General features: G+C 41.7%; 1 protein-coding gene across 2 annotated transcripts in view; it reads left to right on the top strand.

The window, feature by feature from the left end:
* nherf2 (NHERF family PDZ scaffold protein 2) overlaps window positions 1-27,331 on the top strand; it is a 130,905-nt gene that overhangs the window by 94,293 nt on the left and 9,281 nt on the right. The window lies entirely within an intron of this gene.

A 27,331-nucleotide genomic window follows, 5' to 3' on the forward strand; every position in this document is an offset into this window, starting at 1 on the left:
TGTTTAATTGATGAGAAAGTCAAAAGCAAAGTGCAATGAAAAGAAATATGGTCCTATTTTTCTAAATAAACGAAGTGTAGCCTGATCCTCCTGGGACTGTAATTGGAGGATCCCATTCCTGTTCTATTTGACCCTAGTCTTTCTGGCACTGTGTATGTAGTGTATATACTGAACTACATCTGGCCTACATCTGACCTTCAAGGAGCAACTGGGGACTAGCAATTTGAAGCTTTGCTACTCAAATTTGTTTTTATAAGACTGAAAAACCTTCCTGTAGGTAACTAAGGGGCCTGCAATGAAACAAAGGTTACTTATGTGTAGTGATACTGTGTGGCTACGTATTATCAAGACTCTTTAATGAATACCAGAAAACTGAGGATATAGTAGCCTAATGGTTGTGTTACTGGGACTGGTAATCCAGAGGCCTTGACTAATGGCCTGAAGAGACATGAATTCAGTTGCTGCCATAGCAAGTGGGGAATTGAAACTAAATTAATTAAATAAAATCTGTAATGAAAAGTTACTTTTAGTGATTACTGAGTATGAAATCAGTTCATTATTGCCAACTTCCCATCTAGTTCACTAATATCCTTGAGGGAAGGACATTGCTGTAGGTCTGGTGTTGTGTTTAGGTCAGACCAGGTAAGGATAGTAATGTTATTGACCTTGAACCATCCTCTGACATTACCTAGCTGTATTTAAGAAGGTACAACTAGGGATGAGCAATAAATAATGGATTTGGCAGTGATGCCAATGTCCCACAAATGTATTAACAATAAATCTGTATGAATTACTATCAAGTGTTGTGTACATGAGGAGCCCTTACCCCTGATGAAGGGCTCTTGCCCAAAACATCGATTTTTCTGTTCCTCTGATGCTGCCTGACCTACTTTTGCTTTTCAAGCACCACTCTAATCTTGACTACTATCAGCCACTGTACAGGCTAAAGGTCATAGGAATGAGTTTGAAATCATTAGTATCCGAGCTACTGTACCAGATGCTTCAATTGCTTGTTGATTATGGGAAAATTGGGAGAAAGTCACTATTTAACAGAGCTTATGGTCATGTATGACAGCTGGACAAAGTTGTGGGCAACCGCTAATTGGACTGAGAGATTAAAGTGAGGAATATGTAAGGATAAAAAAGGCTTGCTTTATCAGAAAGTACAGGGCATTCTGCTTTAACAAGATAGTTGTGTTCTTCTGCAACCTTATGCCATTGAAAATTGTACTGTAGAAGATCACTTTACCCGTTCAATAGAAAGCTTGCGTTATCCAAATAGCATTCACAATTTGTCAATCGCATTATAGCCAAATTGCGTTGAAGAAATTGTGCTTTATACCAGACTGGCCTGCATATAGGAAAGACTGAACGGTCTCCAGGCTCTCTCATCTCAATAAGGAAAAGCTGAAAGATAACCTGAAAGGGACTTTTGAAGTAATTAAAGGCTTTGATAGGGCAAATGCAGGGAATATTTATGATCGTTTGGGATGGGGAAATTGCATCTAGGCCTCATAAGTATTTAAAGTCCATTAATAAATCCAGGGAGGGCGTTCAGGATACAGTGAAGTGTTAATCATCAAATATAAATAGTCGTCTTATAGAGGTGTTGGAAGAGATCGCAAGACTATGGTCCCTGTATAGACCTAACCGTGTATATAGTTTGTAGAATATTAAATATAAAAGGAAACTTGCTAGCTGTCTACACTGCCTACATCCTTACCCAAAATGACTTCTAAGATCCATCACCATGACATTAGACCAGAGAAACTACTTGATCAAGAGTGTGCTTGGAACTCAGTAGTTGAGGCAAATAACAGAGATGCCATTCAAAAGGAAGCCAGATTATCCCATTTGGGTGTGGAGGGGATGAAGAGGAGGACAGTGAGATGGGGATGTTGAGGCACGTGCTGGATGTGTTGGATTAAGATGGAGGGAAAGGTTTCACGTGGAGAATGAACAGTAGCGTAGATCAACGGAATCTGCTGTAAATTCTCTGCAATATATTGCTGTCAGCTCAGAATTAATTTTCATATGATGAATGTGACTACATGTCACTGTGGGATGCTAATATATATACTTCTGTTGTAATTAAGCTAGATAAACTAGAAGGGATGAATTACGTTTGAGAGGAGGTTCAAGTTGTTCACCAGTTCTTTTTCCTGAAATCCTCGTGGATTTTTCAGAAACAGTGAAGTGCTGAGGAAGTTTGTTGGAAAGTAAATGTCAATTGTGGTTGGGATTATTGGATTGCTATTCACTGAAATGCACAATTGGAAGAAAAGCAACATTCTTCAAACTTGTTTTTGAAACTGTTACAGAACAGAATAGTTATTGCGTGCGTACTTGTTATAAGCTTATACAACCATAGTGTGGATTTGAAAATCTGTTTGGCTGTGCCATTAACAACAGACCAAAACAGGCTAGGCTGTAATTCATACCTCGTGTTGGAAAGGTGATACTGAAGGGTAGACACCTTTTACCGCTTTGCAGGAAAATAAGCGGACGAAATCTTCCCCTGGGCTACTTTTGAATATTAGGGTAGGTGATCAAAAGTTTGATTTAGGAGGTCATTTTAAGGAATGTATTTAAAAGGGGCTGACTTTGGTGGGGAAAGAGCTTTGCATGCAAGTAGCTGAATCACAGAATACCCATCATGTGGAAGCAAGCCACTTGGCCCATGAAATCCACATCAACCCTCTTACTCAAACCCATCCCCTTTCTGTATCCCTGTAACCTTGCATTTCCCATGGTTAATGCACCTAGCCTGCACATCCCTTGACACAGCACAATTTAGCACGGCCAGTCCACCGTATGTGCACATCTTGTGATGATGGAGGGAAACTGGAGCACCCAGTGGAAACGCACCCAGACACCGCAGAGTGTGCAAACTCCGCAGACATGTGGAACCGAATCTGGGTCTCTGAAGTTGTTGAAGCAGAGCAGTACTACTAACATGCAAACATTTTATCAGGCCTATTCTTCCATCCTTATCTTGCCTGAAGACATTGGAATCCAGTATAATGAGAAATAGGCCCGGCAAATACTGAAGTTGGCAGATGTTTTGGCATCTTTCCAAATTGTCCAGTCGTGGAGTCAAATAATGAGCGGTTATGCAAAGCCAATGTTTTTTGCAATTTTAGCAACTTCAGATTCCAGTGAGAAGTATAATAATCCTGTCAAAAGCACAGGCTCATTGTGTTGGGTGTGAATAAATAGAAAGTTGCCCACAGCCCAGCCAGTGACCTTGAGGAAAATTAATTCAATCGTTTATTTAAAAAGGCCTCTGGGTCTAGTGGATGCATTTTCCTCTGCAATTCATGAGCAGAAAGTCAATATTTGGTCTGCCTCATTGACAATGCATCAAGTCCTCAGCTGTTTCATGCTCCGATGTGCTGGATGAGTGTGTCTATACTTATGATTAGTAAAATCACCCTAAAGCTAGAGACAACATCTATTTTTATCTGTGGTTCCTTTCTGAACATCTTTTATCCCTTATGCATTTAGATTAACTTAGAAGTAAGATCATAGGCACGGTGGCACAGTGGTTAGCACTGCTGCTTCAGTGCTAGAGACCCGGGTTCAATTCCCGCCTCAGGCAACTGTCTGTGTGGAGTTTGCACATTCTCCCCGTGTCTGCAGACCCGGGTTCAATTCCCGCCTCAGGCAACTGTCTGTGTGGAGTTTGCACATTCTCCCCGTGTCTGCATGGGTTTCCTCTGGGTGCTCTGGCTTCCTCCCACAGTCCAAAAATGTGCAGGTCAGGTGAATTGGCCATGTTAAATTGCCTGTAGTGTTAGGTGAAGGTGTGAATGTAGGGAATTGGGACTGGGTGGGTTGCTCCTTGGAGGGTCGGTGTGGACTTGTTGGGCCGAAGGGCCTGTTTCCACACTGTAAGTAATCTATCTAATATGCAACTTGGTCATTTACTCCTCACTCCTCCTGATTTGATTATGGCTCAACTGCACCTTACTTCAATATTTAGCTGCTTTTGCTTCATGACCATTGATAACCTGACCCAGGAAAGTTCCGTCAGTCTTTTTGGCTCCAGTATTTTTAGCTTTTGAGATGTTGCAGATTACTCGAATTGGAGCTAATTTGGCAACCGGCCCTTTTCTAATATTTTCTAATCAATCTGTTGAGAGATGTTATTACATTCCTCTGGCACAGGTGAGACTTGAACCCATGTCTTCTGGCCCAGAGCCAGGGGACACCCTCACTCAGCTGCAAGAGCTTTTTGCCCCTCTCCCTTGTATTTCTTTACTAAAATAGCATTTCTGTGATCAAGAGATAATACTGGTTGAGCGTGCGCATTTGTCTAACTTGGGTTCGCTGATCCAAAGAGATTCTAATGTCCCCCTGTTTCATCATGCAGTTTGTCTCCAGTAATTGAGATTGTGATGATTAAAGATGGTTTAAAGTTAAAGGTCTATTAATGGTTAAAAACAATTATCATAGTTAATAGGGTGGGTAAAGCTATCACTCTGGTGATGGGGAAGTTGGTCTTGAACCAGAGGTTGGGCCTTTCAGGGTGCTGTCAGCACTTTACACAAAGGCTGAACTTAACTCTCTTGTTCCCAGAATGTTGTTGCAGTTGGAGTACTTTTGAAAGCCTCAAAACTGAGGATTGAAAGATTTTTAAGTCTGGGTGGTAAAGTATTACAGAACTAAGGCAGATAGGAGTAGGCCTTTTGAACCCACCTGCCCTTCAATATGAGAATTGCTGATCATTGAATCAGTCCCCTGATGGAGATTAAATAGCAGTCAGCTATGATCCAGTTGAATGATGAAACCGGCTTGAACTCATTGTACTACCTGAAAGACTTCCATGAAATGTTCATCCTACTGTCAACTTCATAGTCAAAGGTTGGAATTTAATTGCTGTACTGCTAACCCTGCTCTGGCTAGCATTTTTGGGAGCCCTTGCAGGATTTGAGAGCCTATCGGGAACTATCTCCCTCATATTGTCAGCCCATACAGCTCCATTTTGAGGGGAATATTTCCTCCTGTAGAGTGGGATGGTCAGTTATCCATGGAACTGCTGGCTAGTAAGAGGCTAGTAAGAGTAAGATGCATTGTTCCCCCAGTAACAGTAGCCACTGCTAATGTAGGAGGCCCAGGCAGAGAATCTGATGAGTTGGGCTAGTTCACCAGAGCCAGGTGGGTCCTGACTTGGGAGTGTTAATAATTTGGTGTGACAGGAGTCTTCACCTGAGTGGCTTATGTCTCCAATGGATCTCTCCAGTGTATATGACCTTCCCGAGTAGAAAGGACCTCCTCAAATAAACCATGAGCTTTCCCATCAGAATTTACCTGCTGTTTGCCCACAGGTTCCCCCCACTAGCTGCTGGTGTAATTAAAATTCAGAAGCTTCCATGGTTTCTTAATGACCTCGAGCCTAATAATGGGAAGACTGTCTTCGTATCTGCCCACTCTGAACTAACTCAGAGAGAGTTGGGAAGTGGTGTTATAGGTTTCCAAACGTAGCTTCAAGACCCCAGTGACTGCTATTGAAAGCTAAAACTAAAAATCCTGGTTCTGGGGAAGTTTGACCCCACCCATCAGGCTGTTTCTATTGTTCTGACTCTTCAAAAAAATCCCAAGATCTGCCATGCTGTCTTATTTAATGAATTCTAGAAGTCTGCTCCGCATCTGTCTTAAAGCTTGACTTCAATTAAAAAAAAACACCAGGACAAAATACACCTCTTAAAGCTGTAGTACCATCACAGTGGCAGGAAATCCACCTGAGAACTTCCTGCCCAGTTACCAGGGGGCATTAAATTCTGCCCTTAGGGGTATTCATTCAGCCCGTGATATTTCTGAGGAATACTTGAGGGATTTGCGACACAGATGACAGCCTAAATATATAAAACCTCTTCATTACACATTGGCTAAAATTTCAAGTTTGTTTCTGACTTTTATGGAGCGAATATATTTGATTGTTTTGCTTGCTGACCAGGCATTGCATTTGCAAAAGAGGATAGATGTGTGGTATTTGCCTGCCCAGTGCTAACATATTGATTATGGGTTCTAGTTTATCACCAGAAAGTTTGTTATCTGGTATGTGCTTGACAGTGGTCAGCTAAAAGCAAACTACAAATGAATTGCCAAACATTACTAAGTATTGGAAATGGAAACAAACATTATAAATGATGCAGCCTGGAGGGCAAAATAAAACAACAGATGCTTTTCTCTTAAGGAGGAAAGAAAGACAAAGGAAATTGGGTCAGTCTATTCAGCTCAGTGATCTTTTTGTATTTGAGTAGGATGGCACCATTAATCAATGTCATAAAAACTAAAGGTACTCTTCCTGAATCTACATATTGTGCTAAACAGACATCAGTACGATGACAGAACACACCCCGCATGCCTCCTAGCTCCAACATAAAGTAGTCATTAATAATAATCTGCACAGATTTACTTTTCAAACGCTGAAGGGGGTCTTGTTTAAAGCTCTCTGGATTCTGATTTATTTAAAAACAAGATCACACACCGATATGGTGTCTCAAAGTGCAGCCTAGCTACTATATTGCAGCACTTTTGTCAATTTTGCAACATTCAGAAATGGGAAGATAAAATGGGACAATCAGACATTGCTTTCATAGAATCCAACAATAATTTGAGGCTATTCAGCCCATCATTAAGATTAGCAAGTTTTGAGAAGATTTGTAGCTCAGGTTGAGGTTCCTGAGTTCCGGTTGCTCGATGAGCAAACCTATATCCATCGTTAAGATTCTCTGAAAGGACTAGTCCATTAGTGCCACTCCTCTTTCTTTGAGTAATTTTAAACAGCTCTGTTTATCTCTGTTCAAGGTTTGCTATGTTAATTTGAAAATGCATGTGCAAGGGATAGACATTGAATGTTACTTTAATGGCTTTTTGAATAAGGGATACTCATTTTAAATTGAGGTGTGAAGAAACTTGTTCTCATGAGAGCGAACTAAATGTTTGGAATTCTCTACTCGAGAGCTGGGGAGGCTAGATCACTAAAATATTACAAAATTCTATCTACCTCCTTTTTAAATACTTTGAATCGAGGGCTAGGAGGAGTTGGCAAGAATGAGATGTTGAGGGCTGGGCAGATTAGCTGTGACTGGATTGAGGGGCCAAATGGCCTACTCTTGCTTTTGTGTTTTTCATGTTTTGTGTCAAATGTAGCTTAGCTGGCAGCGCTTTATTTTGCCTCCTGAGTCTGAAGATTGAGTATTCTATTCCCACTCCAGGGACTTGAGTAAAAATCAAAACTGACTCCCTGGTGTTGCACTGTTGGAGGTGCCCTTCTTCAGAAGAAATATGAATCTGCATTCTGCCTCCCTCTTGGGTTGATGCAAAACCAGCTGCGGCACTATTTCAAGTAAAACCCGAGAGGTATTGTCACCGGTGACCAGGTCAATAATTATCCTTTGGTCAATATCAAAAAAACAAATTTTTTTATATTCATTGTCATGTTGTTTTCTGGGTGGCTGTTTCACAGAAATGAACTGCTGCATTTCCTACATTGAAATGGTGATAAGTGTTCCCTCCAAGCTGTGAGGCCACACCAGTTGCTCAGGGATCCACACTGTGCAGTTGAAGTGCAGATGAATTAGCGTCTGGTTCTGGATCTTACTGTTCTGCTCTGACCTCCTGAGATTCCCCACGACGTTCGGAAAAATAAGAAGCAATGTAGACCAGGACTGCGCTTCTTTGATTTGAAAAATGGACACCGTTAGCTATACACTGCTTTGGATGTCTGATTTTCTAATGGCCTGGGACTGAATGGCTTCTGTGCTGTAAAATGTTTGATTCCAATTAATTATCATCAAAGTCTAGCCAGAATGTCAGATTTTCCTTGTTGTCAGGTTTTCAGTTCTCCAGGATTGTTCTGGTATTTCATTACCACCTTCTTACATATGTTTGTGAACCAATAGAAACTTTCTTTAAAATAGTATATAGTGAAAGTCTATGATAATATCAATACCAGGGTCTAGAAAATCAAATGAAATTGTAAGTGGTGGAAGGTTAACCCGAAGGGAAAGCAATCCAAAAACCCCCCAGTGGCAAATACTGGTCCGACACAAGTTGGATCAACTTCAGTTCAGAAGATGGATTGAAGAAGTTGGGACTGTTTTCCTTGGAGACAAGTTTTCAAAATCACAAGTTGGCTGGACAGAGTAGTTACAAAGAAGCAGTTCATAAAAGAACAAAGAATGAGAGGGCATAGATGTAAAGAGCTGGGCAAACAAAACAATGGCAGTTGTGAGGAATAAATCTCTTTCATGCAGGGTTTAGAATGTGCTGCTAGGAAATATGATGGAGGCAGGTACTAGTAATGTAGCAGCACGGAAAGTGTGCCACTTGGGAAACAAAGTATTTATTATGGACTGCAGCACTTCAAGAGGGCAGTTCATTGTCCATCCCTAATTGCCCTTGAGAAGGTAGCAATGAACAAATTTTAAAAGTCCTCCCATAACAAAGATATCATTTTGCTGATTAGTCTGCTGTGCTACTAATGTTCCTGTATTATTGGTGTCCATTTCCACTCATGCACTTGAGTTTTTTTGGCTGAGAGTTTATTTTTTTATTAACCCAAAGAGCTATGCTGAATCTGAAAAACCTGCAAGTCCATTTAAAAAAAAACTGAAAACAAGATTTGCGAGTTTAAAGCAACAATAGAGATTGGGTGCAAGAGGAAGGTTTGAAATTCTATGTATTTGCATTTGAGTCTCAGACGAAAGCAGCATTCTGGAGTACATTTTGCAATAGAGATGAATGAGCTATTAAACTGTGGACCCGTCTAACTGTTGCACTAGTTAGTTACATTGGAATTGCTCGATGGAAAAAGATCAAGTTCCACTTAGTTTGTCCTCCATTATCTTGGACGTTGAATAACACAAGGAGTTGTTGATCACAGCAAATCAGTTTATAACAGACCCAGACATGAGGCAGAGTAAACCTCATTCATGGAGAACTTTGGGAATTATGAGTCCAAAACTCATTTATTCCTCCCAAGTATGCCAAATATTATTGTGCAATGTCTCAAATTAATCCATATCTTTTAAATCATTTTTTTGAAAGCCAGGTGGATGTCAAAGATCCAAATCTAACCTTCAAAGAAGAGTAGGAAGTTTATCTGTTCTCCAACAAATATTTCTCCTTATCCCAATGTCACTAAAATAGATTAACCAGTTGTTTATCCTGTTGTATGTGGGACAGTTCTTGCCCTACATTATAGTCTCCACATTACAACATGTCTAATTTGACATGGATCTATTGTGGGAAATTTCTATAAGTTAATGTCTTCTCTTTAATGATCCTTCAGTAACTTGAACTTCAGGGAAGGTCAGTGTGTGATGATTCAAATTGAATATCTTTTAAGACCATCCTGTTCTGAGCTGTAACACTTGCATGCGCTGAACCCACTGTAGCTGAATGAAAGGACTTCAATTAAAATTAGTTTGGGTATCATGAATTTTGGAAGTCAGCAAAGCAGCAACATAATATCTTATGTTTCAATAGCCCTTTATACCAGCATTGGAAATGCAGAATGTATTATGCAGTTAAACTCTATCTGACTCTGGGACAGTCAAACAATCAGGCTGGTATGGAATCAAAAGTTCCTTGCTCGCTCACTTCTATACTAATTTGTGATTTCAGCCATAATCCACGTTGCCTAACATTACAGTGCATTTCACCAGCATATTAAAGTTCTTTTTGTGAACAACCAAAAACCACAACATTTTGAAAGGCTGCTGAAAGACTCACTAGTGTTTGGAAGCTGTAACTGCAAACATCTACAACTTGGTAATGTGGAGGAATCCTCAGACTCATGGTGTTTGAATATTTTGAGATTACTTTAAAAGCCAAATACTATTTCTATTTGTGGAGAGTGCTGAACCTATAAACGTGTCTCATGAGTTGAGATCATTATGTCAAGTAAAAGAGAGTTGTCAAAAATAGGCACTAGTGACTAATGTGCTTTTATTTTTAAAAAATTTTAATGTGAGCTATTATAATGGAGAATAATTTGGAACATGGGAGTTGTAAGGAAGTGTCTGGCTGAGCCAATAATATATACTACCTGCAGCCAGAGATATAAACATTGGGAGCAGTTTGCTTGTAAAATGTTCAGTTATGAATTTTATCTAACACACCGAGATCAAACAGAGTTTTATTCATGTGTGACTGATTTGCTAATTGCACCTTCTTAAAAAATGCGTAGAACAGGACTTTTCTTGGTGTTTCTTTGGTTGGAAAATTAGTTATTTCCTGAAAAGTGTTTCAAAGTAAATGTATTATTAGATTGAAACACAACTTCAGAATTCAGTGATGGAAAAGCAGTCTTAGAAACATTCTAAGTGGAAAAGGCCACTCAGCCCATCTGACCCATTCAATGATTTGATACAGTCGTGCCTGATTGAATACTTCAGTGCCTCCTACCATACTATCCTCTAACCCTGTACACAATTGATATTTAAAAATTTACAACTTCTACCTTTTTAAAATATACCCCAAAGACTAAGCTGCCACAACCCCTAACTTAGAGAATTCCAAAGATTTACTAGCTTCTGAGTCAAGAAAAGTCTGCTAATCTTGGTCCTAAAGGACAATCCCCTTATTTTTAAATTGTATCCCCTAGTTCTAGCCTTCGCAATTCAGGGAATCCTCCACTTTTTTTATTCCTGAAGTATTTTGTAAATTTCAGTGAGATTGCCTCTTTCTTTGAAATTCCAGAGAATCCATGCTCAGTTTGCCCAATCTCTCTCCACCGGACAGTCCTGCCATCCTTGGATTAGTGAACCTTTGCATTTCCTCAATGGCAATAATACCTTTCCTGAAATATGACTAAAGCTGCACGCAGTAGTCGAGGTGCAGTCTGGCTGAGCTCCTGTACAAATGAAGCAGGAGTTCTTTACTGTTTGTCCCACATCCATTAACCAGGTGGCCAGTGTGTATGACCTCCTGTAATTCCCATGGATCTGTGAGTGATTATACAGACTGTGTGCTCCATTCTTCTTTCTTTGAAACATCCTTAGTCACTGTCAGCAAATGCCTCAGCAGCTCTTGGTCCTGATGGCTTTATTTACTTGCTAAAATGACTGCTATCAAGTTTAGTTTAAATATATGGGTGAGGAATATGTCTGGCCACAAACCTTGTGGGGGTATACTGATTCACTGCCCTTCTGAGATGGATGGTGCAAACTTGTGGCAAATTTGTGCGTTAGTATTAACTGTTTATAGAGGTGAGAGTTTTAAATACAATGGGGTTAAATATCTCGATACTTTGTGGGGTTACAACCACTTGCACTCATTTCCATTGATATTGTTACTAATGGTGTCTTAGTGCAATGTTATGGAGTTTCATTGACATCTTTTTAAAAAGTCAAAACTCAAATATCTATTGAATGAAATATGATCACTGAGTTAAGTAAAGGCTATAATTCAATATTGGTAATCACATGATAACTGCAAACATTTTTAGCTTTCAGGATTCATGATGTATGCCTTCAATTTGGGTTCAATGAGCATTCTCCAGTATCTCTTCCCCTGCACGGGTGGAAAACAGAGCAATTCTGAAAGTAGTAGCGACTCCACAACTGGAAGATGCTGCACGCTTCCCATTGTTGGGTGACCTGCCACTGTTTAGATTAGATTAGATTACTTACAGGGTGGAAACAGGCCCTTCGGCCCAACAAGTCCACACCGCCCCGCCGAAGCGCAACTCACCCATACCCCTACATCTACCCCTTACCTAACACTACGGGAAATTTAGCATGGCCAATTCACCTGACCTGCACATCTTTGGACTGTGGGAGGAAACCGGAGCACCCGGAGGAAACCCACGCAGACACAGGGAGAACGTGCAAACTCCACACAGTCAGTCGCCTGAGGCGGGAATTGAACCCAGGTCTCTGGCGCTGTGAGGCAGCAGTGCTAACCACTGTGCCACCGTGTGGCAACGGAGATCCCCTTTTTGGGTTAAGAGAGAAGGACACTGTTCCCAGTTGATCAAGTCTGTTTATCTGATTTGTATGTAGTTAAGTGAAGATGGGACACTAACTGATGGATATCACAAGCATCTGCAGCTTGGCAGATTCTGTGACTGTTGCTATTCCCTCATTCCATCATCAGTGTTCAATAATTTCAACCTATTTTCAGCCTGGAGCAGGCGCATAATGTTATATGGCCTCCTCTCATTTCATATGTTTGTGTGGGTGCGTTATTTGAGAGGAGAAAGTGATTTTCTTTTCCCTTCTGTTGTTTAGTCTATTATATACATTGATTCACAGGATGGCATAATCAGATACAATGGTGCCTTTCACCCTTGCCACCACTGTGTGGCATTGCACCACATAAGACTATGAATTTAAAGTGAAAGCAGTCAATAGGCCTCAAAGTCTATTCTGATGTAAGGGTGGATTTGTAGAGCTGTAGGCTTTATATTATGGATGAAATTTATATTTCTTGTCAGAGTTGGAAATGTAGCTCGTTTTGAAGGCTCAAACAAGTCAGCTGCAGAGTTGGTTGGGAGTAAGATGATGCTCATTGGACTTTAGTATTTAAAAGCAAAATTTTTTCCCTGTGGGGTGATTGCTTTCTGTACAGGGACATGTACATGAGGGAAAGTTGAAAATTTGTTTGTACTGTACAATATAGATTTACAATAAAACCTATGTAATCTCAAAGTCTTTTACTGCCTAATTTAGCATATGGATATCTGTGTGTGTGAAACGTGGTAGCAAAGGATCAACTCCGATCTCTCTTGTGTGGGAAGATGAAGAAAGCAGAAGCAAATTCCTTTTTCAGACAGAAGCAAAGTTCCTGATGTTTGTTTAAAGCAAACTGGTTGAGTCACACTGTAGGATCCCAAATTGATTATCTACTGGTGGTATCCAAATTGGAGCCATACAAGCAGTAGAGGACAACACTACCATTATAGGGCAAGCCAAACAGAGAACAGCCAGGGAATTCCTAGAGGCATGGCACTCATCCACAGACTCTATCAACAAACACATCGACCTGGACCCAATATACCGGCCACTGCAGTGGACAGCTCGAACTGACAACTGGAAGCGGCAGAGACAGGCCACTATAAATACCGGAGAAAACAGCACAGAAGTGCTTCACAGGAGGCTCCCAAGCACTGAGGATGTCACCTAGACAGGGGATGAAACGTTTGCAAGACAAATTCCCAGCTCGGTGAACAGAACCACAACAGTAGAGGAATGAGGTGGAGATATGGATTCTGGTCACTTCTCTTAAACAAGAAGCAAGATATTCTTTGACTTTTATGCTTACCTGGATGGAGTAAAATTAGAAATAAAGAATTTTCAAAATCAAAATGTAACCGGGGATTTGAGGTATAGGGAGAGGCAGAATAGGCTGGTGCTATTTTCCCTAGAGCATCGGAGGTTGAGGGTTGACCTAATGAGGGACATGGATAGGGTGAATAGGCAAGGTCTTTTTCCCAAGGTGGGGTAGTCCAAAACTAGAGGGCATAGGTTTAAAGTGAGAGGGGTGAAGCTTTTTCAAGAGAACTGAAGGGCAACTTTTTCACACGGAGGGTGGTACATGTATGGAATGAGCTGCCAGAGGAAGTAGTGGAGGCTGGTACAATTACAACATTTTAAAAGGCGTCTGGATGGGTATATGAATAGGAAGGGTTTAAAGGGATATGGGACAAATGCTGGCAAATGGGATTAGATTAATTTAGGATATCTGGTTGGCATGGAGGAGTTGAAGCGAAGGGTCTGTTTCTGTGCTGAACAAGTCTGACTCTGTGGCCTAAGAAATCGGAAATTCTTGTATGATTTATGGAAATTTGGACCATAAATCGTATGAGAATCTCCAATTTCTCTTTGGAGGAAAAAGCGCAACTTGTTGGAAATCATTGCCAATTTGTGCCACATTTAAGGTGGATAATCAGTCTATGGAAGAATATATCATGCATTTGAGACATTATATAAAAGAGTGAAGAAATTTGTTCCCAAATTCAGTGATGGAGTTTAAACTATTAGATGGTGTGCACAAATCTCACAGACTGGCATTAGGTTTTAATGGGTTCAATCTCACATTGACTTTTTGTTGCCCTTAAAAAGAAGTTTATCAGGACACCGTCTCTTCCTGCTTTATCACAGCTCATGTTGTGAGTTCTGCAGTGATACAGAAATTGGAAGATAAAAGCAAAATCACATTGCTGGTGGCAATCTGAACAAACACCGAAAACACTGGAGAAAACCAGTAGGCCTGGCAGCAGCTGTGGAGAGAGAAACAGTTAATGTTTTGAGTCCAATATGACTCTGGAGAGAATGAAATACTGTTTGCTGATTCTGCAAAGTCAAAGGACGCCTAGATCCACATTCTTCTATAGAAGATAAAATTTGTTGAATGACGTTTTGAGGGGTATTGTCCCCGTTTTATAGACTTCTGAATAAAAGACAAATGCAGATAGCAAACAATTAATGAATCCCAGGAATCCACAAGAAATAGTTAATAGATATTTCTGGTGTGACTCTAAATGTCACCATCATGAATCATTTTTTAAAAATTCATTCATGGGATGTGAGCAGCTGGGCCAGCTCTTATTGTCCATCTCTAATTACCTAGAAGGCAATTAAGAGTCAGTTACCTTGCCAGATGTAGGCCAGACCAGTTGAGGATGGCAGATTTCCTTCCTCAAAGGACATTAGTGAACCAGATGGTTTTCATGGTCACTACTAGATACCTACTTCCAGTCACCCCTTTTCTATTTCATTCAAATTCCACCATCTGCCATGGCAGGATTTGAACCCAGGTTCCCAGAATGGGTTGGTGTTCTGGATTTATAGTCCAGCAATAATACCACTAGGCTATCACTTCCCCTAAGTATTTGAAGCAATTTATGAAACAGATAGCTCTGAGGGTAAATGAGGGTAAGAATGAGTGGCAAGAAAATATTAGTGACTGAAGGTTGAAGTAAGTTCATGACTATCTTAGTTGTTGATACATTTAAGTCTGCCATATTACATAGTGACTCTATCTCCAGTATATAGCATCAATTAGCTGAGCTGTTACTTAGAAACTCTGAACAAAACCGACAAAAATAGGGTCAAAGAATATGAAAGCTCTGTCTACTTTCAATTTGGGAATGGTTTTTTTTTTGACTCCCTTTTAAGAATGGTTCATCCTGTGAAATTGCAGGGCTGTGACACTTCATGAGCACTGATGTCATTCAGTGACTTACCATGTTCATCGAGTGAGTCTTTGAAAATGCATTTAACTATAGAGAACAAACAAAACATTTATATTCAGTAAAGCTGTAAACCTGTAATTTGCAGGTTCAGGACGCTATTCTATTCCAATGAGGAAACCTAGAGTTTCTTTTCAAGAGGTCCCGGAAATATTATTGACCATGGGAAATAGGAATCTGTTGGTCAGAAGAGGAATATTTGGAAACTGCAAAAACAGTTATACTCATTTGCCCTCTCCTCTTCAAAAATCAGGCAACTATTAAAGGGTCTTGGCATTGTGGGCAAAGAATGTGAACCCCAATGATCGCGTAGCAATGTAATATTGAAAAACACCATTACACCTGGTTGTAAGGGTTTATTTAGCCTGAAGCAGTAGGCATGGACCAGAAGATATTGGATAATGAACGGAATTCCATACGCAATTTTCACCAATAGTGGACAAAGTCATTAAAAGCAGGTTGTTATAGGTCTTGATTACCCACAAAATACTTGATGGGAATAATGTAGGTGGCTTTGCAAATGACAAATTTCTAAATATTGGGACAGAAAGTTTGATCCATTGATTGGCAGCAGGACAGGAAGAAAGGTCCATTGGCATAAATGATTTGGATGCGAGCATAAGAAGTACAGTTAGTAAGTTTGCAGATGACACCAAAATTGGAGGTGTAGTGGACAGCGAAGAGGGTGACCTCCGATTACATCAGGATCTGGACCAGATGGGCCAATGGGCTGAGAAGTGGCAGATGGAGTTTAATTCAGATAAATGCGAGGTGCTGCATTTTGGGAAAGCAAATCTTAGCAGGACTTATATACTTGATGATAAGGTCCTAGGGAGTGTTGCTGAACAAAGAGACCTTGGAGTGCAGGTTCATAGCTCCTTGAAAGTGGAGTCGCAGGTAGATAGGATAGTGATGAAGGCATTTGGTATGCTTTCCTTTATTAGTCAGAGTATTGAGTACAGGAGTTGGGAGATCATGTTGTGGCTGTACAGGACATTGGTTAGGCCACTGTTGGAATATTGCGTGCAATTCTAGTCTCTTTCCTATCAGAAAGATGCTCTGAAACTTGAAAGGGTTCAGAAAAGACTTACAAGGATGTTGCCAGGGTTGGGGATTTGAGCTATAGGGAGATGCTGAACAGGCTAGCGCTGTTTTTCCTGGAGCGTCGGAGGCTGAGGGGTGACCTTGTAGAGGTTTACAAAATTGAGGGGCATGGATAGGATAAATAGGCAAAGTCTTTTCCCTGGGTCGGGGAGTCCAGAACTAGAGGGCATAGGTTTAGGGTGAGAGGGGAAAGATATAAAAGAGACCTAAGGGGTAACTTTTTCATGCAAAGGGTGGTATGTGTATGGTATGAGCTGCCAGAGGATGTGGTGGAGGCTGGTACAATTGCAACATTTAAGAGGCATTTGGATGGGTATATGAATAGGAAGGGTTTGGAGGGATATGGGCTGGGTGCTGGCAGGTGGGACTAGATTGGGTTGGGATATCTGGTTGGCATGGACGGGTTGGATGACTCGATGACTCTATGACTCTGAGGGCGGAGAACTGGAACGCACACTTCCTGTACTCATTTGGAGAGTACATTTTTGTTGCAAACCGTCACATACAGTAAGAGGATTTCATGTAGACATCCTGATAGGAATATTCCAAGAAGAATATTCATGCTCTCAGCGTGAGCAAAGAGGTCAAGCCAACCGAGGCAACCAGTTCGTGGGGGTAATGGAGAGCATTCTTGGACAAGGGATTTAAGGTAGATGATCCCATAATTGAGGGGTGCTTGTGGCTTACAGTGCAATGGAAGATAGTCTCTTTAATCATTCTAAACTAAGAATTACAGAACTGGAAAGAACTGAATATATTCAGAGGCTGATCATTGAGGTCAATTGACTTTGTCATACAGATGGAGTTATATGGAAAATGTCCTACCATATGGGACCTAAATGGCCAAGGCTGTGTCAGTAACTGAAGTGTTGAGGAATGTAAGAAGGAACAGATTTAGGGTGAGCACTCCTACAGTTGGGGAAGTAATTTTAAATGCCTTTTTTGTTTTTGACAACCTTTCCTTGGAAGTGTAATTCTATAGGTAGCAAGGTGACTTTCCTTCAGGGTAACCCACTCAAGCGGGAAGTATCCTTTCGACCTCCAAAGGAAACATCAGGGATACAGCAGGAAGCTCTGGAAATTCCACGAGTGTATTTAAGGGTTAAATAATGTTCCTTAAGTCTGATTATTTTTCAGTAAAGGCAGTTCAGTTAATGCTGGGGTGTTTGCAACTGAAGGTGGACATGCCAACGTTCTCTTGGCACTATAATCAAAAGATTTCAGGCATCTTTATGATATGTGAGAATGATTTTCTGTCAGCAGGGAAGGCACCAATGACTTTGAAGAAAAGATTATCAATTGAGTTAGGAAAGGATCCAAAATTTGGATGTCAGGCGGCTGGAGTTTCAAATATATGGGATTGGAAATTCAGCAGGGTAGGTGAAATGTCATTCTACGCTAAAAGTTTTATTTGGAAAATGTAAATGCTATTGCAATTAGTCGTACTAGATTTGGTTTGAAAGATGAGGTTGCTACTTAGGATGAGGTGGAACAGCTGAATTGGAGAGCTGAACTCGTTAGGTGCACAGACCAGACCTGATAAGATGCAAGTTTTGCTGTATTGGAACTTAGTCTGACAGTGAACAAAAAAAAGGTGGAAAATATCTTGAGTGAATTTAAAATCCTTTTAAGTTATTGAAAATAGAGAAGGTTATGATCCAGTTTCTCTGCTTTGGTTGATCGCAAAAATATGAAATTATGGATTTCTCAAATGCAAATGTTGGTGATGGATTTTCCAGTTTTGGAGGATTTGTGATGTTTCTTGTGGGAGAAAATTGGAAATGTTACCCCTTGACATGGGAGGTAGAGAAAATAAGAATGGTGAAGAGTTTGTTAGCTTCTGAATCTCTGGCTTTAAGTGATGTTGATGTGGAGTCCTATTTGTCTGAGCTTTTAGAAGAAATACTTTACATTAAAAAGAAGGACTGAAAGAAAGAATCCCAGTAGAATCTTACATTGATAGTATACATTCTATGAGACGTAAGTGAAAGTAGAGCCAGTTTAAAACAGGTACTAGAAAGAACCTCTGTTTAGGTGCATAGACATTGGTATCGACTTTGTTTCTGTCAAGGCGTTGCTCTTTGTTGATTATCCTAGAAGAAGGATGTCTGACTCTGTATAACAGTGGGAATATATCATTGTTTTTAAATCACTATAAATACAACTTTTTTTTTCCCTTAACTGAGGGAATCCAACAGAGTTAGAAATGCTAGTCTCTTTGACACTCAAACAGACCAGCTCCAGAGTTGATTTAGTGCAGGTAATATTCATTGGACTTTTGCATTTAAGAAGTGAGTTTGGGTTCAAGTCCCACCTACTCCAGAGTTATGTAATAACATCACTGAACACTTTGATTAGAACAATAGGTTATGCAAAATAAAAATTAAGAATGGAGTTCAAGTTTGGACTTTTATAGCACGATGGTAGTATCCCTACCTCTACAGCAGGAGGACTGGGTTCAAGGTGTGTTAAGACCATAAGACGTAGGAGCGGAAGTAAGGCTATTCAGCCCATCGAGTCCACTCCACCATTCAATCATGGCTGATGGGCATTTCAACTCGACTTACCCGCACTCTCCTCGTAGCCCTTAATTCCTTGTGACATCAAGAATTTGTCAATCTCTGCCTTGAAGACATTTAGTGTCCCAGCCTCCACTGCACTCTGTGGCAATGGATTCCACAGTCCCAACACTCTCTGGCTGAAGAAATGTCTCCGCATTTCTGTTCTGAATTTACCCCCTCTAATTCTAAGGCTGTGTCCACGGGTTCTAGTCTCCTCTCCTAACGGAAACAATTTCCTAGTGTCCACCCTCTCCAAGCTATGTATTATCTTGTAAGTTTCTATTAGATCTCCCCTTAATCTTCTAAACTCCAGTGAATACCATCCCAGGATCCTCAGCCGTTCCTCATATGTTAGACCTACCATTCCAGGGATCATCCGTGTGAATCTCCGCTGGACACGCTCCAGTGCCAGTATGTCCTTCCTGAGGTGTGGGGACCAAAACTGGACACAGTACTCCAAATGGGGCCTAACCAGAGCTTTATAAAGTCTCAGTAGCACAACGGTGCTTTTATATTCCAACCCTCTTGAGATAATTGACAACATTGCATTCGCTTTCTTAATCACGGACTCAACCTGCATGTTTACCTTTAGAGAATCCTCAACTAGCACTCCCAGATCCCTCTGTACTTTGGCTTTATGAATTTTCTCACCGTTTAGAAAGTAATCCATGCTTCTATTCTTTTTTTCCAAAGTGCAAGACCTTGCATTTGCTCGCATTGAATTCCATCAGCCATTTCCTGGACCACTCCTCCAAACTGTCTAGATCCTTCTGCAGCCACCCCACTTCCTCAGTACTACCTGCCTGTCCACCTAACTTTGTATCATCGGCAAACTTCACTAGAATGCCCCCAGTCCCTTCATCCAGATCATTAATATAGAATGTGAACAGCTGCGACCCCAACACTGAGCCCTGTGGGATACCGTTTGTCACCGGCTTCCATTCCGAAAAAAACCTTTTATCCCACACTCTGCCTCCTGTCAGACAGCCAATCCTCAATCCATACCAGTAGCTCACCTCGAACGCCATGGGCCCTCACCTTTCTCAGCAGCCTCCCTTGTGGCACCTTATCAAAGGCCTTTTGGAAGTCTTGGTCTAACCTACTTGTCACCTCTTTAAAGAATTCCAACAGGTTTGTCAGGCACGACCTCCCCTTACTAAATCCATGTTGACTTGTTCTGATCTGACCCTGCTCTTCCAAGAATTTAGAAACCTCATCCTTAATGATGGATTCTAGAATTTTACCAACAACTGAGGTTAGGCTAATTGGCCTATAATTTTCCATCTTTTGCCTTGATCCTTTCTTGAACAAGGGGGTTACAACAGTGATCTTCCAATCATCCGGGACTTTCCCTGACTCCAGTGACTTTTGAAAGATCTCAACCAACGCCTCCGCTATTTCCTCAGCCACCTCCCTCAGAACTCTAGGATGTAACCCATCAGGGCCAGGAGATTTATCAATTTTCAGACCTTTTAGCTTTTCTAGCACTTTCTCTTTCGTAATGGCAACCATACTCAACTCAGACCCCTGACTCCCTTTAATTGTTGGGATAGCATCCTTGATTAAAAAAAATCACAATGGAGTTCTTCCCTTGGTAACCAATACTTGGTAACTTGGTGTTTTTTTTTTAAAATGCTGAGTTCTTGAGGGTCATGTGGCACAGTGGTAATGTCCTTATCTCCAGGCCAGTAGACCTGGGCTAAAATCTCACCTGTCCTAGAGGTGTGTCCGAATGCGTTCAGGCAGTTTTACTTTAAAAATAACTCCAGCACCTAGTTGTAATCACACTTGAGTCAGCAACGCTAGAAAAATAGAACAGAGTTCTTCCCAGTGGGGCGATTGATTTCTGAGCAGATGGAAGGATCCAGAGAATCATAATCCTTATAGTGTGGAAGCAGGCCATTTGGCCCATTGAGTCTACACCAACCCTCTGAAGAGCTTACCCATCCCCTCCTCTATCCCCATAAACCTGCATTCCCCATGGCCAATCCACGTAATCGATACATCTTTGGATGTAGGAAAGATGAATACTTTAATATTTGTGCTAAACTATAGATTTACAATAAAACCCTTTTCTGACTCTTTTTTTTTAAAAAAGCCTTTTGCTGCTTAATTCGACACATGGATATCTCTATTATAAAACACTTGTTGTGGGAATTGGTCAATATAAAGTTGATTTTTCTTTTCCCAGCTGCAGCTCCTGTTGATGGAAAGTTTTTCTTTGTGCTCCTGACAGGCAAGGGTTTGTGTCAAGGGCAATCTTTTGGAAAAAGTTATCCTTGTGTATTGGCCTGAGAACAAACTGATTAAAAGCAAAGAAAACTGTTTGACAATGTTGTGTAGTGTGTTTTCCTTTCCATCTCGGGCAGTGTTCCAATTAAGTTAATTAATTTTTCTTCAGCCAAAAGTTGAAATATTAGGTGACTGAAGTGCAATATGTAATGAAGCACTTGACTTTCCTGGTTCACGTGTTTGTGTTATATAATTTTTGCTGACTTCTCACTCATTGCAAAAATAGAAATCTAGACTTGGACTATTGGAGATAGGTGGGGAAAAAAATCCTATGTGATAGATTTGGACAGATGTCAGATGTAGTTTCTTTACTCAGAGTAGTATGGGCGTGGAATGCCCTGCCTGCAACAACAGGACACTTGCCAACTTTAAAGGCATTCAAATGGTCATTGGATAAACCTATGGATGAAAATGGAATAGTGTAGGTTAGATGGGCTTCAGATTGGTTTCACAGGTCAGTGCAACATCACGAGCCGAAGGGCCTGTACTGCACTGTAATGTTCTATGTTCCATGAGATATTAATTTATATAGTGCTATTCACAACCACTAGACACTCCAAAGTACATCACAGTTAATGAAGTAATTTCTGAAGTAGAATCACTATGACATTTCCTACAATATAGTGCTGTAGGTGCTTTCAGTTCAAAGTTTGAGGAATTGATGTATATTTAGCTTGGGCGAGTACCTATAGCTTGAATACTTTTTGGTTTCAGTTGAAATTATATTAAATGGAGGTTACAAACCAGTCTTTTTATCTTAAAAAGTGACCTGGTAAATGAAAAAATTAAAAACAAACTGCTGGAGAAATTCAGAAGATGTGGAAATATCTGGAGAAAGAAAGTGTTAGACAGTAAATGGGCAAGTTGTACCCCTTTGCAGAATCTCTACTTCCTTGACAACTTGCTTTCCTGTACCCATGTTAGTGTAATTGGCAAAATTAGCTACATAACATTAGTAATAAAATGATTAACCTGTTATTGACCTTCCTAGTATTGGATTCTAACCATTTTCCCAATGAAGGATGTTAGACTCCTTTTCGGTTTCCTTCCTTTCTTGAATAAAGTTGTTATATTGTTACTTTCCACTCCGTTAGGCCTCTTCCAAAATCTAAGATGTTTTGGAAAATTGTAATTCATGCTTTCACTTTCTCTTCAGCTATACTTTTTTAAGATTCAAAAATACAGACTACTTGATCCTGGAGACTCGTGAGCCTTTGGGTCTAATAGTTTTCCCAGCAACTTCTCCCTGCCTTGTTTTAAACTTCTCTCTTTCAGTCATGTTTTGATTTTCAAGTGTCTATGGAAGGTTTGCTAGTGAAGATATATGCAAAATACATTCTCAGCACTGCTGTTATTTCCTTGTTCTCCATTATCAACTCCTCAGAACTCAATCTCTAGAGGACCAATACAATCCTTAGTTATTCCTTTGTATGTAGAAACTCCTCTTATCTGCTTTTGAAATACTAGCTGAATTTCTTTCATACTCTACCTTTTTGGTCCCTTTTGTCACCCTTCTTTCTGGTGCTTAGAATTTGCCCAATCTTCTGATCTGCGACTAATATTTATAGTTTGGTTTAATATTTGTTTCAATTTGGTACAATTCTTAACCATGGGTGATACATCCTTCTCAAATAGTCTTTCTTTCTCACTGGGACCCACCTTTGCTGAGGGTTAATAAATATCATCTTAAAAGTCTATCAACGTGCTTCTACTGTTCTATCTTTTTTTACCTCAGTTTCTCAGTTCGCTCTAGCTCGCTCTACCTTAATGTCCTTTTATAGTTCTTGTCATTTATGTTTAAAATGCTAGCTTTAGACCCAACTTGTTCCCTTCAAACTGAATGTGAAACGTTATGTTATACTTGCTATCACCTGGAGGTTCCATTACTTTGAGGTTATTGATTAAATCTGTCCCATTGGAAGTTGCTAGGTCTAGAATAGCGCAGTACCTGGATAGGTTTAGATATTATTCCAAATACAACTTGCAAACTCCTTTTCCAGGCTACCTTTGCCAATCTGATTTGTCCATTCTACGTGTCGTACAAGTCATTTGTACTTATTGCAATCCCTATATGTACCCTTTTTAAAAAAATTGTCTGTGTACTCTGACCCCATGGTGTAATTGTTAGAGGGGCCTATAAACTACTCTCTCAATATAATTTTAACTTTTTCTATTTCTTATAACTTACCCAGACTGATTTTCACATCTTGTAGAATGTCAGGACTGCAGGTGCTGGAATTAGAGTCGAGAGTGTGGTGCTGAAAAAGCAAAGCAGGTCAGGCAGCATCCGAGGAGCAGGAGAATCGACATTTTGAGCATAAGCCCTTCATCAGGAATTAAGCTTGTTGGCCAGGGGTCTGAGAGATAAATGAGATGGGGGGGGGGGGGAATGGTGCTAGAGAGAAGGTAACTGAGAATGCAATAGGTAGGTGAAGGTGAGGGAGAAGGTGATAAATTGGAGAGGAGGGTGGAGCGGATGGATGGGAAAAGTGATGGACCAGTCAAGAGGGTGGTGCGGAGCTGGAGGAAGGGGACTGGGATAGTGTAGGGGGTGGGGAAATGAGGCAACTGTTAAAATCCACGTTGATCCCATGTGGTAGCAGGGTCCCGAGGCAGAATATGAGGCGTCCTTCCTCCAGGCGTCGGTTGGTAGGGGTTTGGCAATGGAGGAGGCCCAGGACCTGCATGCCCTTGGCAGAGTTGGAGGGGGAGGTGAAGTGTTCAACCACGGGGCGGTAGGGTTGGTTGGTACAGGTGTCCCAGAGGTGTTTCCTGAAATGATCTGCAATGAGGTGTCCTGTCTCCCTGATGTAGAGGAGACCACATTAGGAGCAACAAGCTGCAGTAGATGACGTTGGTGAAGGTACAGGTAAATTTCTGTCAGATGTGGAAGGATCCCTTGAGGCCTTGGAGAGAGGTGAGGGGAGTGGTGTGGGCTCAGGTTTTGCACTTCCTGCGGTGGTTGGCGGAGGTGCTGGGAATGGAGTGTGGGATGGTGTGGGGTGTGGACCTGTCGAGGGAGTCACAGAGGGAATGGTCTCTCCAGAATGCTGATAGAAGTGAGGTGGGAAATATATCTCTGGTGTTGGGGTCCATTTTTAGGTGGCAGAGGATGATGCGATGTATGCGGAGGTTAGTGTTGTGGAAGGTGAAGACCAGGGGGATTTTGTCCTTGTGTTGCGAGGGGTGGAGTTCAAGGGTGGTGGTGCGGGAAGTGGAAGAGATGCGCTGGAGAGCATCACGATTACATGGGACAGGAAATTGCGATCTTGGAAGAAAGAGGCCATCTGAGACTTTCTATGTTGGAATTGGTCATCCTGGGAACAGATGCAGTGGAGGAATTGGGAATATAGGATGGTGTTTTTACAAGAGGTAGGGTGGGAGGAGGTGCAGTCTAGGTAGCTGTGGGATGTAGATGTCGGTGGTAGTTGGTCACCAGAGATGGAGATTGAGGGGTCCAGGAAGGGGAGGGAGTTGTCCGAGATGGTCCAGGTGAATTTGAGGTCTGGGTGAAAGGTATTGGTGAATTTTATGAACAGTTTGATCTCCTGGTGGGAGCACGAAGTAGTGCCAATACAGTCATCAATGTAGTGGAGGAAAAGGTGGGGAATAGTGCTGGTGTAACTGTGGAAGATGGACTGTTCCATGCATCTGCCAAAGAGACAAGCATAGCTGGTTCCATGTGGGTGCCCATGGCTACCCCTTTGGTTTGGAGGAAGTGGGAGGATTGGAGAGAGAAGTTGTTGAGGGTGAGGGCCAGTTCAGCTGGGTGGATGAGGGTGGGTGGAAGGGTACTGGTTGGGATGGCATGAGAGGAAGAATCTGGGCTTGGAGGCCTTTGTTATAGCGGGTGGATGTGTACACGGACTGGATGTCCCTCCAAACCAAAGGGGTAGCCGCAGGCACCTGCATGGGACCCTCTTTGTCGGGTACGTGGAACAGTCCATCCTCTGCAGCTCCATGGGCACCATTTCCCACCTGTTCCTCCGCTACATCGATGACTGTACCGGCACCACCTCGTGCTCCCTTCAGGTGGTTGTACAGGTCACCAACTTCACCAACACCTTTTCACCCTGACTTCAAATTCACCTGGACCATCTCTGATACCTCCCTCTCCTTCCTGGACTCCCCCATCTCTATCTCTGGTGACCAACTAACCATGGACATCTACAACAAGCCCACCGACTCCCACAGCTACCTAGACTACACTTCCTCACACCCTATATCCTGTTTAAAAAAAATACTATCTCTTCTTCCCAATTCCTCCACCTCTGCAGCATCTGTTCCCAGGATGACCAATTCCACCTTAGAAAATCCCAGAAGGCCTACTTCAAGTACCACAATTTCCCCTCCAGCATGGTGGTTGATACCCTCCAGTGCATCTCCTCCACTTCCTGCTCCACCACCTTGAACGCCACCCCTCTCAACACAAGGACAGAATCCCCCTGGTCCTCACCTTCCACAACACTAACCTCCGCATACATCGCATCATCCTCTGCCACTTCTACCATCTAAAAATGGACCCCACCACCAGAGGTATATTTCCCTCCTCACCTCTATCAGCATTCTGGAGAGACCATTCCCTCTGTGAGTCCCTTGCCAGGTCCATGCTCCCCACCATCCCACACCATTCCTGGCACCTACCCCGCTACCGCAGGAAGCGCAAAACCTGAGCCCACACCACTCCCCTCACCTCTCTCCAAGGCCTCAAGGGATCCTTCCACATCTGACAGAAATTTACCTGTACCTTCACCAATTCATCTACTGCAGCCTGTTGCTCCTAATGTGGTCTCCTCTACATCAGGGAGACAGGATGCCTCCTTGCAGATCATTTCAGAGAACATCTATGGGATACCTGCACCAACCAACCCTACAGCCCCGTGGTTGAACACTTCACCTCCCCCTCCCACTCTGCCAAGGATATGCAGGTCCTGGGCCTCCTCCATCACCAAACCCTTACCACCCAATACCTGGAGGAAGAACGACTCCTATTCCACCTTGGGACCCTGCAAACACATGGGATCAATGTGGATTTCAACAGTTGCCTCATTTCCCCTTCCCCACATTATCCCAGTCCCCTTCCTCCAACTGCGCACCACCCTCTTGACTGGTCCATCTATCCGCTCCACCCTCCTCTCCGACCTATCACACTCTCCCTCCCCTTCATCTACGTACTGCATTCTCAGTTACCTTCCCGGCTCACCCCCTTCCCATTTATCTCTTAACACCCCTCGCCTCACAAGCCTCATTCCTAATGAAGGGCTTTTGCCCGAAACGTCGATTCTCTTGCTCTTCGGATGCTGCCTGACCTGATGTGCTTTTCCGGCATCAAACTCTCGAATCATCTGATTCCACATTTTGCTGTTTTTAGCTAAAATCATCTGCTTGCTGTACCAATATCATCCTTGATTAACAAAGCTACTTTGTCACCATTTCCTATCTTCCTGTTGTTTTGAAATGGCAAGTACCTTTCAACATTCAGGTCCTGGACTCTGTCACCTGGTACCCATGCCTCTGTAATGACAATCATGTTGTATGCATTTATTTCTACCATTGCTGACAATTCATCATTTTGATACAAATGCGTGCGTTAAGATGCAGACTTCTAATTTTTTTTAACCATTTTTGCAATCTTTGGCCTTCTCATCTGGTGTTTTCTTGTGTTTATACACTCTGTTCCTTTCTGCCATACTGTGATGATTGTTGGCAGAATAGTTATTCTGGTCTATTACATTTTATAGACTCCCTTTTATTTTCCATGTTTCCTCTCACATGCTTTGTTCTCCCTGCTGTTTTAGTTTAAAGCCCATTTCTACTGCCCTAGTTATTCCACTCCAGTGATGCAGCTCCCATTTTTTTCCATGTCAGTGTTCCTTGAATCAAAATCCATTTCTCCCACACCGCTATTTGCATCATGCATTCAATTCTCTAATCTTACTTATATCAATTTGCTTGTGGCATATGTAAATAAAAACAGATTATTGAGTGTCTGCTTTTTAATTTAAACCCCTAGCTGCACTTATTCCCTATATAGGTTCTCTTTCCTAATCCTACATATTTCGCTGACACCCACATGGACCACAACAACTGGATCTTCCACCTCCCATATATCTTAAACCGGGGCACCAGACAGGCAACACAACCATCTAGACTCTCAGTCTGAACT

Source organism: Chiloscyllium punctatum, chromosome 40, assembly GCF_047496795.1.
Source record: "Chiloscyllium punctatum isolate Juve2018m chromosome 40, sChiPun1.3, whole genome shotgun sequence".
NCBI classification, from domain to species: domain Eukaryota; kingdom Metazoa; phylum Chordata; class Chondrichthyes; order Orectolobiformes; family Hemiscylliidae; genus Chiloscyllium; species Chiloscyllium punctatum.